Here is a 13981-nt window from a genome sequence, read left to right as displayed (position 1 = left end):
CACGTAGCGGGTGGTCGCGCTCCGCGGAGTATTGCGGGTGGTTGCCGCGTGAAGTATTGCAGCGCAAGCGCAATCGGCGCCAGAAGCGGAGTTAATCGTGCGCCGTCTACTACGGCTTCTCTCACTTCGCCACACGCACTCTGGTGCAAAAGACAGTTGCCATGATGCTCGAAAGAAAGCATCTGAACTGAGTTACCTGGGCGTGCCGTGCATGCTGCACCCAGCATACGGCTTCGAGTTTTGAACGTTCCTTTCCGAGTTTTGGAGGGCGCAAGCGTATATTACCATTCTTCAATTCATTCCCTTCATTGTGAACAAGGCTCCCGTAGTTGGGCCGACACGTCTTTTCTTACTTTCTCAACCTTTGGTCGGCACTTGATTTTCCCTCCATGAATTTTCCCGACCAGACGGGTTCCCGTGGAACCTTGGATTTCATTGCAGAAGCTCAGTTACATGACCTTGGTATGTTTTTGTATTCCTCCGTATTTGCAGGCTTCGGATTTCCTGCAAAATTGCTATTGTCACTCTATATTGGTGCACCCAAAATATATTTCTGGGGTATCAAAATTGTGCCCTGATATTTTGTCTTCAGTTCTAAACTTGGTAATTTCAGCAGTTCTACAACACAGCTAGAAACTTACAGGCAAACATTTTGTCGAAGCGCCGGCACCACATGCTGATTTATATTTTCTTACTTGATGTTTGACCTTTTTATACCTTTAATGCAAAAAAAGTTTAAGCCGCTACTCTGATTTACCGTTTTTGCAGCTTCTTTCTCGCAGCGTAATTATCAGGGCTGGGGCGCGTGACCGAGGAAGGATTACCGTCGCTGCGGTCACTTTGACGACGTTATTTTCGGTCGTAGTGGTGCCCTGTTGCAACGTGCTCAGTGCCTTGTCAGTTCTCCATATTATATGTTCCAGGTGTAAGGAAGAATAATAGTGCACCGACAAGGCCAGTCACATCGGCTATTCGATGCCTGCAGTGAAATCACTTAGCCAGCCGGATCGCCAGTGCCTGGCACGAGAGAGAGCCACTCGACCCTTCAGCGGTTCCTGGTCTACATTGCCTGACTACTCGGGTACGTTTCATGCTACGAGATCAGTTATTATACACACCCCTTTACAATTAGTGGAAGAGCTGGGCACTCAATAACTATTCCAACCTTGAACTCCTACCTCGGTATCTGCCACCAGTCTTGTCTGACTCTAAACAGCAGACGTCGCCGGCACCATCCGTGGCCTCAACTGTCACTGTTGTGCACAGAGATATAGTGGTATGCAGCGGTACAGATGATCTTGACGTCAACGGCTGGTTGTGTTCATACGAACGGGTGAGCGCGCGCAATCGATGGGACGATACGTCTAGGCGTCTAACGCCATCTTCTACATTGCGGGTGTGGCTCACCTGTAGTGTAAAAATCACGAAACCGACTTTCAGTCCTAATTAGCGTTCAAAACCAGTTTTGCTGAAGTTTTGGTCACACCGGCGTCCGTACATTGCGCGAAAGCACTGGTTAAGAAAGTGAGTGAAAGGACTGGGTGACACATTCACCAGCTATATTGAAAAGCTCCTAGTCCTGTGCAAACGTGTGGATCCTTCTATACCCGACAAAGACAAGCTGAAACACATACTAAAGTTCATCGCCGATGACATTCTTAACATGTTGATTGCGGAGTTGGCGTATCGAAGCTGAGCTCATAAACTTGTGCCAAAGCTACGACGAGTTGAGTAGGCAGCGAGATTTGACCACGCGCCCCTCAGTTGCTGGCGCGGCCCTCTCTGCAATGGCCGCCCGCTCTGATCACTCACCGCTGCGCACACAAATCCAAGCATTTGTGAGGGAGGAAGTCGCACCTCAGCTTTCTTTAGTACCCTTCGCTTTACTGCCCCAAATCAGCCGCTGCCACAACCACCTACTGCACAGCTCGCACCGACGCTCCGCCGGGATGTTTAAGAGCAAGTTGCTGAGGCTCTGCCAATGTAGCATCAGCACTTACCCTGTCACTGCTCCACTCACTTACGCATGCACTTGTTGCGATAGATCCACGGCCGCTGCCAGCCGTTCATCATCCCTCCAACCGACCAGCTCCCGCCTTTGTAAATCCTTGGTGCACGCAACACAACATGCCCATATGTTATGCCTGCGGTATACCCGGACATGTTGTATGACTATGCCGCCGCCGCATGCTGCACTCTAATGGCTTTTTGCAGACACCTTCTTGCGCCGACGCACAACCTTCACACGAAGATTATTTTCCTCAGCAGACGAGCAGGCCTCCAGCCGAGCGCCCGTTACTTGCAAGTGGTTCACCTTCACCGCGTCGCCACTCGTTGTATCCCGTTATTCGGCGTCCTTCACCGATGGAAGAGGAAAACTAAGCTCCGCAGTTCTGGAGGCCGGAACTACTTCGCCATCAATCTGTACGAGTACATCATATGCGCCTTCGAACGCTATGTCACTGTTCTCGGCGTTCCTACCGTTGCGCTAATTGACACTGGCGTAGCCATGTCTGTACTAAACGAACGCCTCTCTCGCGCTCTATAAAAACTTACGACGCCACTTTCTGGGTTTTCTCTCCGCACAGCAAGCGCCCAGCCAGCTCATGCTTCAGCAGCGTGCCCACCAATAGTTGCTTCTCAGGGCGTTTTTTTTTCATTGTCGAGTTTGTGGTTTTGCGGTCGTGCTCTCACGACCCTATACATGGTTAGGGCTTACCCTCGCGCGATAACGGCGGCATCCACTGTGCGCGTGCTGAAGGCGAACTATCGCCTCTGTGTGATCTGCCCCTCGCCGGGGCCACTTTTCTTCCCGCTAAGCTGGTCTTTCAAGAAGACATCGCAACACCGCCGTACTTCTCTGGCGTTGTTGCTGTTTTCTGCGTGCTGTGTTCGAGGGCTATGTTCTGTTCAATCCTTCGATACATATAGTCTGCAAATATATTCCCTCTCCCTTTCGCCATGTATGACATTTCAGCCAGTCTCAGCTCCATAGTTCTCCGCAATCCGCTTCGTACAACACTGAAGGCTATCTGGGCGCGAAGCACTTGGCCGTGTTCAGCCCCTTTATGATATGATTATCGACGTGCCGGATGCTTCGTACGAATTGAACTCTGACTTTTGTGCACTTCCCACTCCGGCTCCGCCATCACCTGATAAGTGCACTACTTTCATTGCCAATGATATTACTTCCGAGCTACACTCCTCGCTTCTTCACCTGCTTGCAAAGTTTGGTTGTTCTGTGGCGACGAGCGATCACGTAGACTTGTAATGTCTCGGGCTCTCGCAGATTAATCTCTTTCGGAACGCTAGCCCGTGCCGGAGCGTGCCAGCCGCTCGAGCCTCGTGTACACGCGAGCGTCTACTTCATCTCTCGTGTGACGCCGATGCTGCTGCCGCTACAGAGGGCCCCCCCTAGAGAGGAAGAAAGTTCGACGAACGAAGGAAAGTCCACGTGACGCGGCCTGTCTTAGCGTTGGTCTTCGGTGTCACGTGCGCAGGGGGCGGCGAAGGATGCAGCAGGGTGGCGTCGCATACTGGTGGAGCTGATGGCGCGGGTGCTTCGATATAAGCGGATTTGAGACGTTCCAGGGCAATTGTGTCTGATCGGCCGTTGACATTCACAACAAACGTCGTCGGACGACGTTCTAGAACACAAAATGGCCCGGAGTAGTGTGGTTGCAAAGGCTTCCGCAACGGAACAGTTACGCACGAAAACGTGGGTAGCAGAGGTGAGTGCGGGAGAAACGTATGGGGACCTTGTTGCTTGTGAACGTCTAGGCACGGGGCGCATCTGGCTGAAGAAAGCTTGCAGTTCGGCAGCGTAGTCGGCAGGCGATGGCATAGGCGTTTTGGGGGTGGCGACAAAGAAATCGCACGGAAGGCGTAGGTGAGTGCCGTAAACTAGCTCAGCACAGGAGCAACCTAGGTCGCTCTTGAGTGCGGCTCTGATGCCAAGTAATACGAGAGGCAAATGTAGGACCCACTTCTCGGCGATTCATGTGCCATAAGGGAGGCCTTGAGATGCCGGTGTAAACGTTCAACTAGTCCATTGGACTGCGGGTGGTGAGCAGTTGTGCGAAAACGTGTCGTTCCGAGTAGTTTGAGTAGCTCGTTGAAGAGTGCTGAGTCAAACTGCCGACCGCGATCTGTGATTATTGTGGATGGGCAGCCGAACCTTGCGATCCACGTAGACACGAAAGATGCTGCAACAGTGGGCGCTGAGATGTCAGATATAGGTGTAGCTTCTGGCCACCGTGTATAACGGTCGATGCATGTCAGTATGCAGCAGTAACCTTTCGAAGGTGGGAGAGGGCCGACGAGGTCCAGGTGTACGGTGTCAAAACGAGCATCCGGTGGAAGAAAAGACTTGCCAGGCGGAATGGGGTGACGCTGGATCTTCGAACGTTGACACGACAAGCAGCAGCGAACCCAATCGCGAGCTTGCGCGTTTAGCCGAGGCCAAACGAAACGACTGAAAGAAGCTTCTGTGTCGCGCGTATGCCAGGGTGCGACAGGTTGTGGACGGTTTCGAATAGACGTCTGCGAAGGGATGCCGGAATGTATGGTAAGTGTCGCACACGACGGACGTACCATCTGGGGTCACAACGACGTCTTCCAATTTAAGGGACGTCGACGAATTCCGGAGTGTACGAAGTTCAGTGTCGTCACGCTGTTGACTGGCGAGTGAGTCGACCTCGATGATGAAAGGTTCCAATGTCAACGTGGAAACGACATTGACATGACTCAGAACGTCGGCTGGAACGTTGTCGGTGCCCTTGATGTGGCGGAACGTTGTTGTAAACTCAGAGATGTAGGAAAGGTGTCGAATCTCCGGGGCGAGTAACAGGACGCCGAACGATTCGTTGCGTGCACGAGGGGCTTGTGGTCAGTCAAGACAGAGAATGCACGGCCTTCGAGGAAATGGCGAAAATGCTTGATAGCCAGGTAAACAGCGAGTAATTCACGGCCGAACACGCTGTAGTGGGACTGCGCAGGCTTCAGTTTCTTGGAGAAAAAATCGAGTGGATGCCATGCATTGTCGATGAATTGTTGCAGAACGGCACCAACGGCGGTGTTTGAAGCGTCGGTCATGATGGCAGTGGGTGCGTCTGGCTTTGGATGTCTAAGCAGCGTGGCGTCGGCGAGGGCAGACTTGAGTTTTGTGAAAGCGTCGGTGGCCTCTTCAGTCCACTGAAGCACTTGTTTGCGTTTGTTTACCAGGAGAGCGTCTAGCGGAGCCATAAGTCGTGCGCACTCGGGAATGAATCGGCGGCAGAAATTGACGAATCCGAGAAATTGGCGAAGCTTGGTGAGTGTGGTCGGTCGCGGAAGGTTCTCGATGACGCGAATCTTGGACGGCAGAGGTCGAATGCCGTTAGCGTCGACGATATGACCGAGGAACTCGAGTTCGGGTTGACCGAATTCACTCTTGGCGGCGTTGCTGACAATTCCTGTACTGGCAAGGCGTGAAAACAACAACCGCAAGTGGTGAAGATGTTCTTCTGCCGAAGAGCTTACGACGAGAAGGTCGTCAATGTATGCAAAAACGAAAGGCAAACCTCGGGTGACGGAATCGATGAAACGCTGAAAGGATTGGCCCGCGTTCCGTAAACCGAAAGGCATGCGGAGAAATTTCAAATGACCGAAGGGTGTGGGGATGGCGGCCTTGGGGATGTCTTCTTCAGCGACCGGTAGTTGATGGTAGGTGCGAACGAGATCGATCTTAGAAAAGATCGTCGCACCGTGCAACGCTACCGTCAAGTCCTGAATGTTCGGTAGAGAGTAGCGATCAGGGACTGTGACGTTGTTTAGTGCCCGGTAATCGCCGCATGGGCGCCAGTCTCCCGTCTTCTTAGGCACCATGTGAAGTGGTGATGCCCAGTTACTGGAGGAAGGCCGGATGATGCCAAGTTGCAGCATGTGTTCGAACTCCGCGCGAGCGATCTTGAGTTTCTCCGGAGACAAACGCCGGGGTCGGATATAGACCGGTGGGCCGGAGGTGACGATGTGATGGCACACGTCATGTTACACCGGTTGCGTCCAGTCCGGCAGGCGCGTCAAAGTGGGAACCTCGCGTAGGAGCGCGGCGAAAGGTTCGTCCAACATGGCAGAAATAGGCGCTATGGGCGATGTACCTGATGATGGGACGCCGGGAACGGATAGCTGGGTCACGTAGTCGATGAGACGGCGTCGTTGGATGTCCACAAGGAGTCCGTAGTTGTGCAAGAAGTCTGCTCCAATGACTGCATGACGGACGTCTGCAACCAGGAAAATCCAGGGGAACGCTCGTCGAAGGCCGAGGTTTAGCATGGCGGAACGTGACGAGAAAACTGGAATCCTGGTGCCGTTGACGGCTTGCAAAAACGACACAGGTGTCGCTTTTCGGTCGGAGTGCTGAGCGGGGAGAATGCTGACGTCAGCACCTCTGTCGACTAAAAATCGTTGTCCCGTAACTCTGTCTGTCACGTAGAAAAGGCGACTTGTGTGTTGGTCCGGACCACTCCTCGCCGTTAGAGGTCGGCCGGCCTGTTTCCCTGCCAAGCGCAGGGGCGCCGACAGTGACGAGCGTCGTTTCCAAAACGGCGGCGGTAATAGCAAACGCCAGGCGTTGTAGTTGAGGTTTCGTTGCGGGTGCTCGTGCGTCTTGATCTGCTGGAACTACGGCTGCGTGGGCGAGGAGATGTGCTGCGATGTTCCGCTCCACAGATGAAGCGTTCCAGGCGCTCACACAAGGAGTCGGGCTGAGATTGCACTGCGGAAGAGCAGGGAAGAGTTTGCAGAGCGGTTGTATTGTCACCCGTGGTTGCGATGGTTGGGCTGGCTACTTCCATGATTTTGTCGGCCAAAGCGGCAAGTCCGGTAAGGTCCATGGTAGAGGCTGTCGCCAGGACCATCTGCAAATTAGCCGGGAGTCGTTGCAAAAACAATTCACGCAACAGCGTGTCGTCGATGGATCTCGCGTTGTTTCCGAGCAGCTGGCTCATTCGGCGAAGAAGTTGACTAGGGCGTCGGTCGCCGAGTTCTTCAGCGGACAGAAGCTGCTGGATGCGATAACGCTGTGAAGCTGCTGTGGGCTGTAGTAGTGCTGCCTTGAGATCGTCATAGGCGGCGGCAGACAATGGGGAGTTCAACAAATCTGCTACCTCGTCAATGGCGGCGGGCGAGTGCGCTGCGACGGCGTAATGGAACTTCGAGGCTTGAGAGCGGATACCAGCGACTTGAAATTGCGCTTCGGCCTGAAGAAACATAGCCGAAGGATGCTGGTCCCAGTACTGCGGGAGGCGGACAGCGATGGCGGAACAGGAGGGCTCATCGCGTTCCTCGGAAGCGTTCTGGCCTTGAGCTGTCGTAGCGTTGGTCTGGTCAATGGTCGTCTCTACCACAGGAGCGTATGGCAGTATCCCGTCCGGGTCACGAAACTGTTGCGACGAGCGACCACGTAGACCGGTAATGTCTCGGGCTCTCGCAGGAGAGGAAGAACCGACACTCGATCTCTTAGCGTAGCATTCTATTAAATAATCTCTTTCGGAACGCTAGCCCGTGCCGGAGCGTGCCAGCCGCTCGAGCCTCGTGTACACGCGAGCGTCTACTTCATCTCTCGTGCGACGCCGATGCTGCTGCCGGTACAGTTCTTTTCACGTCCTTCAGCTTACTCTGGGCCCCACGTCGACCGTCAGCCACCACATCAACGCTGGTTCCAACGCGCCCTTGCGGAAGCGCCCGTACTAAGTCTCAGCCAAGGAGCGTCAAGTAAAAAGTAAGCACGTCAACGACATGCTTCCGCGAGGGATCGTTCGGCCTTCCAATAGTCCTTGGGCACCACAGGTGGATCCCTAAAGAAAAAAATATGCAGATACCACGCACTGTGGGAGTCAATGTAAGCGAAGCTTTCCGGGCTGGAATCTTTGATTGACGATAATTAGCTGTGATGTTTAAGGTTAAGCTTAATTTCTTCAATGTCTAGTCTAACACGAGAGTGGTGAGTTGATGTTAAACGTTACCTTGCGGTACCAGTGCTGTTTGTCTGCGTAGTAAACAGAACACGCAGGGAGAGGTGTTTGTTTGAGGCGCTATTGTGCGCCATATTTCATAACCTCTGAGAGGATTGAGCTTAGTAATTGCCTCACATGGCACATCGAATTGTGGCAGAAATATTATGCTTGAATTGGATTACGGGGCTGTACGTGCCAAAAGGACAATCGGATTATGACGCACGCCGTAGTGGCGGACTCCGAAATAATTTTGACACCGTGAAGCTCTCTGACGTGTCCCAAAATCTAAGTGCACGTGCGTTTTTTGTTTCGCGCCATCGAAATGCCCCTCCCTGCGGTCTGGAACGAATCCACGACTTTTTGCAATGCCGTAGCCGCAGAGCTACAGGGGGCGGGCACAGAAGTTTTGATTTGATTGTCAACCGCTTCCGTAGTGTCGCCTGGTCTCTGCGGTGCGCTTTAATGATTGCGGCTCTGCTTCTGCACTCCCTGCGTAGCTTGTCCGCTTGAGATATTTGCATCTGTTTTATTTTTCAGCAACGTACTGTTCCGTACCTTGAACTTAGGTTTATCCAGTTTCCCCGATACCGCGGTCGTAAAGTAGTCGGGTTTCTTGCCTATTTTACATCACCTCCCACCCCCCGTTTCTTGTATGGGAACTGCCGGTCCTCCTCCCTCCTACCTGCAGTTCTATCTATGTCCCCTCTGCACTCGCACGTTAGCAGAAAGGGAAGCGCTGTAGTTTCTGCAATGCTTCTGAGGGGAGTCACGGATAATTATAGCTGTCATGAGGCTGATGTAGCGATGGCCAGGGTGCTCCAGAGGGCATTGTCCACATTCGACGCGGTGGCGTGAAAACGAGTTTCTAGCGTCGCCTTTCCTTTCTGACTCGCCCCTCTCACGTATACACACGCTCTAAACCACCTCCTCCCCCGTTCGACGCGGTGTGCTTGACAGCAGGAGCCACAGCAGCCACAGCAGCTACAGCAGCAGCAGTAATAAAGTCAAAGGAAGAGGCAAAGGAAGCTTCGCCTTAAAAAGATTGTTTTATTTGGTTCTGCGTTGACTATCGCCGTCCTTATCAGATAACATGAAAAGACGTGTACCCTCTGCGCATTGACGATACTCTGGACAGTTTATAAGGCGCTTAATTCTCTTCCTTGGATTTACGCTCCGGTTACTGACAGGTCCTGGTGTCAGCAATATATCGGGCTAAAACTGCATGCATTACTCCAGACGGTTTACACCACTTTAACGTGGTACTATTTAGACAATGCAGGGCGCCTGCAGTCTTTGAACGAATGATGGACAATATCCAGCAGGACCTAAAAAAGAGTGCGTGTTTATGCTACCTCGACGAAATCGTTGTGTTCGCTCTCGATTTGAGGACGCATTTTTTTCAGCCTTAGACAAATACTCACATCCTTCACCAACGCAATCCTGAGGCCCTATAACATAAAACTATACCAATATGTTTTATTCTAATCTCCTGACGTCGAATTTGCGGGCGGTGACCCACAGGGTTTTCTGAACGGACCAATCAAACGCTTTACTCGTTTATAGGAGGTCACTTTTGCTTGCTTTAAAAACGAATAACATTGTCCACACACAGCGACTTGTTTTATCTCATTGGGTGACAAGAGGCGAGGACCACGCTCATGTTGAGAGGGATTCGATGGAGCCGAGCCAATGCACTGAAAATCGATAACTGGATGAAGAGGGTGGTGCCAACGTCTGTGTTCGCTCCGCTTTCTCTTAGCTTGCGGTGGCCATTCCAAAATCACGGCGGCAAGTAACGGAAGGTTCAGAATACCGCTAAAACTGATCCTCAGCAATGAAGACTTGGCAGAACGAGGTCGTAAATGGGCCGAAAGTGCTCGAAAACGTTACAGGGCCATGCAAAAAGTTTTATTATACGCAAATAAACCCGTGCTCTTCGGCAGGTGCGAGTAGCCAGTGAACTGAACGATGGGCGGCAGTAATCTTTTCTTCCCTTCGGAATGGGGCAGCTTGCGGCTATTCGGAAGAAAATTCAGTTTCATTCGGCATATAATGCATCTTTGACGTGGTGAGTTTTGGTGGTTTTGTGACGTCGAGTGATAGGCAGCTAACTGGGTGTTGCCTAAAAGCTTTTGACCAATATCGGAGGGCTAATGGCGAAAAGGCGTCGAATCAGAAATAACTGTTTCTCTTTTGTTCATTCCAATCATGCGTTCATCAGTGTATACACGTCATATGAAATGGGGAGCTAGCTCGGTGTTTGTGATGTCGCGTGACAGACAAGCGAAGTGGGGTTGGTCCAAAAACGTTTTTGACCAATCGCGGAGGGCTGATTGTACAATTGGAATAGAAAAGTTTGGAAAAACTTTACGGTATAGCTTCCCATGTCAGAAACTTACATGCAGTCCCACCATTAATGCTTAGTTCGTGTAATAACTTACGCCAAAAGTCATTTGAATGTTGGGTAGAAGTGTTGTTACAGATTCTGCACTAGCGATTTCGATGCCTTAGCAGTGTTTCGAATGATCGTGTTTACTCGTTTGAATTACTATTTTTTTTATAATAGTTACAGCGCTTTTGTATCAACGCAGAGGCTGGACAGATAATGCTAGGAGCGTTGCTCATATAATTTATTTCCGCCGCTTTCGGCGAAACTGTCGCTAAGAAAATTCAATGACTCATATATCATGTCTTGGGATCATAAACGAACATGTTGTATGCGAACAATTGCACTATAGGCTGGCGCACATTTCCGCTTCTGAGTGACATACCGCGCTTCCTGATGTTGGCAAAGATTATTATGTTTACAGCAGCTCAGACAGAATATTGTAATACTTCGTGCCTGAGAAACCTTGGCCGCACAGATTTCCATATATTGTCGACAGCGCACTGAAAATGTTTAATTCTCCAGGGATATGACGGTGTTTTCATTGCTTTAAATACATCATGTTCGATTGCAGGTGTACATAAACCCGTGAAGATTAAGCTCAAGTGAAACTACGTAATGCCTACGTCGTTTCATTTTCCTCGTCGCTTCGTACTACTGTTCAGTTAACGCTGCTTAGGCCAAGTCATATAACCTCTCAGCTCATCCCTCATATATTTAATACTCAGAGCGTATAATATAGTGCCATAAAAAATAAAAAAACGCTCGTATATTTGAGATATTCTAACGCATGTTGCTTTCACCATAGTTATCATATGAAATTTACCAAATATGGTTTGAGCCTAGGTAATTTAACAATAATTCGTACTCGTCACACGAAAACTCGGACAAGATAGTTCTGAAGTTTTGATGAGTAAGCAATTTCAGGGTACTTTTCTGACTTTACGATAGTCTAACTATCGTTATATGTGTTCTAATGCGTTATCATTCTTAGGGTATACTTCATGCATTTTGGGGGGTTATGTATATTTCTATGTTTATATCGATATGTCTGTATTATCGTTTTCCTACCTACGTTCTCTGATCGGGAACAAAGAAAAACTTGGTTCATAGTTCCTTGGGGGACGCGACCAGAGCAAAAAAAAGTTTCTTTCACTAGTACACAATTTTAATATCACCCCGTAAGGTACGGCTTTAGGCAGACGACATGTACAGTATCTGCGCATGGTAATCTGTGCTTGACAATCGCACGTCTCTGTCTGGAATTACTTCGTAGTTCACGTCATTCACACGCCTTAGTACTTTGTATGGACCGAAGTACTTGCTCAGGACTTTCTCGCTAAGGCCTCGCCTTCTAATAGGGTCCAAACCCAAAGTTCGTCACCAGGTTCATAGGTAACTTGTCGATTGTGAAGAGTGTACCTTATTGTATCTGCACACTGCGGCTGCCTTATGTGCACGCGGGCCAGCTGACGTGCTTCCTCGGAGCGCTGAATGTACTCCTTGATGTCAGGAGCTAACTGGTTAATCTTATCGACCTCTTTAAACAAAATCATGATGTCTAGCATAGTTGCAACATCTCGACCATAAACGAGGCCAAACGGCGTGAGTCCTGTAGCTTCCTGTGTTGAAGTATTCGACGCAAACGTTACGTACAGCAGGATTTCATCCCATGTTTTGTGTTGCACATTCGCGCACATAGAGAATACATCTGCCAGCGTCTTGTTTAGTCTTTGTGTCAAGCCGTTAGTCTGAGGGTAATATGCAGTGGGCTACCGATGACTTGTGTAAGTCAACTTGAAGATGAAGTCCAGAAGCTTTGCCGTAAATGCCGCCTTGGGTGAGTAATCAATAATTACGGTGTGCCATGCCAGAACACAATGTGACGCATTGTGCTCTGGAATGACGTGACACATGTGACACTTGGCGACCTCAGACACTGTTCCGCGTGGTAGTGCCTTCGTCTCAGCGTAACGCGTGAAGTAATCGGTTGCGGCAATGATCCACTTGTTTTCGGAGGAAAGAAGGAAAACCGTCCGAGAAGGTCCATTCTAACTTGATCGAACGGCATACGCGGTGGGTCGACGGGTTGTAGAAGGCCTGAAGGCTTGAAGGGTGGTGTATTGCGCTGCTGCAATTCACGACATGCTTTCAAGTAGCGTTTCATGCAAGCAGCCAGTGTAGGCAAGTTGTACAGTTGTCGCACCCTGTGCAGTTATTGAGCAGCTCAAGTGTCCACATACCAGCTCGTCGTAGAAGCTAGTAAAATGTCGTCATGAAGGGATTGATGCACTACTGAAAGATGGAATTTGTCGCCGGCACCTGTGTTTCTTTGGTGTAAGATGCCCTTTCGTAAACAAAATGAAGCCAACCTTCACCAACTGGGGCGAGGAATGGACGCGATTACGGGGTATATTCTTTAGTGATCTTAAGTGATCGATGATGGGCCTTAACCCAGCGTGCGATCGCTGTTTAGCGAACAGATCTAGCCCGCTGAGAGCTTCGACGAATGGCGCTGTCCTCTTCCTCTGTTAGATAATTGATTCAACAGGCGCTCTTGATAGCGTGTCAGCATCTTCACGTTTTCTGCCTGACTTGTATACGATAGTGATGCTATATTTCAGGAGACGGAGACTCCAATGCGCCAATCATCCAGAAGGGTCTCAGAGGTTGGCCAACCAGCAGAAAGCATGACGGTCGGTCGCAACTTTCAATGGCCGCACGTAAAGATAAGGCCTACACATCGTAGTAGGTCAAACGACAGCGAGGCGATCCTTTTCTGGGGTGGGACAATTGGAGTCGGCGCGGTACAGAGTGCGGCTCGTGTAGATTGTAAGCCGTTCAGTCCCGTCTTGCCTAGCACCTGGATAGCTCCTAAACCGGTATTGCTGGCGTCAGTGCGTACTTTTGTATCGGCGTCCTCGTGGAAATGACCGAGCATGGGAGAAGAGAATCGACGTTGTAGCTGCGCAAAGACGGTATGTTTTTCATACGTCAGGAGGAGTGGTTTGTAGCCACGCGTATCGCAACATTGTTGCTATGCATCTTCAAAAAAAATCGTAATGAATCGTCGATAAGAGGCAAAACCGCTCAAGAATCGTCGTACACTTTTCTTCTCGATTGTAGGTGCAAAAGCGGCTATGACAGCAGCATTCTCGCGATCAGGGGTGCTATGCAGGATGCGTCGAGTTGGCGAAACTCGGGATCTTCACGAGCTATGGCGACACCCCAAGATGAAAGCACAATTGGTACCGAAACACCGTTCATCTTTCGACAAGCCTCCAGTTTCATTGGTTTATCTAGATTCACTCTGGGTGGCTATCATTCCTTGGGCGTTGCCTTCTGGGCGGTCGACAAATGGGGGCCCACGTGATCATACCGTCGGTGTATGGTCGTGCCTTCTTTCACTTGTTTATCGTTCCACTGAGTGCATCACATGCATAAGCAAGTTATAAAACTAATGCATTTAGTGCAATATTATTAGTTACTTCAACGTGGTTTAGAAGCATTTTAAAGCTTACAAGATGTACACTGAATGCGTACTAGACTAATTTGCAATTTAGTACGCTTCGCATTATACCAAGAAGGAACGCTGTGGTGA

Source organism: Dermacentor andersoni, chromosome 7 (genome assembly GCF_023375885.2).
Source record: "Dermacentor andersoni chromosome 7, qqDerAnde1_hic_scaffold, whole genome shotgun sequence".
In the NCBI taxonomy this organism is placed as follows: Eukaryota; Metazoa; Arthropoda; class Arachnida; order Ixodida; family Ixodidae; genus Dermacentor; species Dermacentor andersoni.
Note: the sequence above shows the minus strand (reverse complement) of the source record.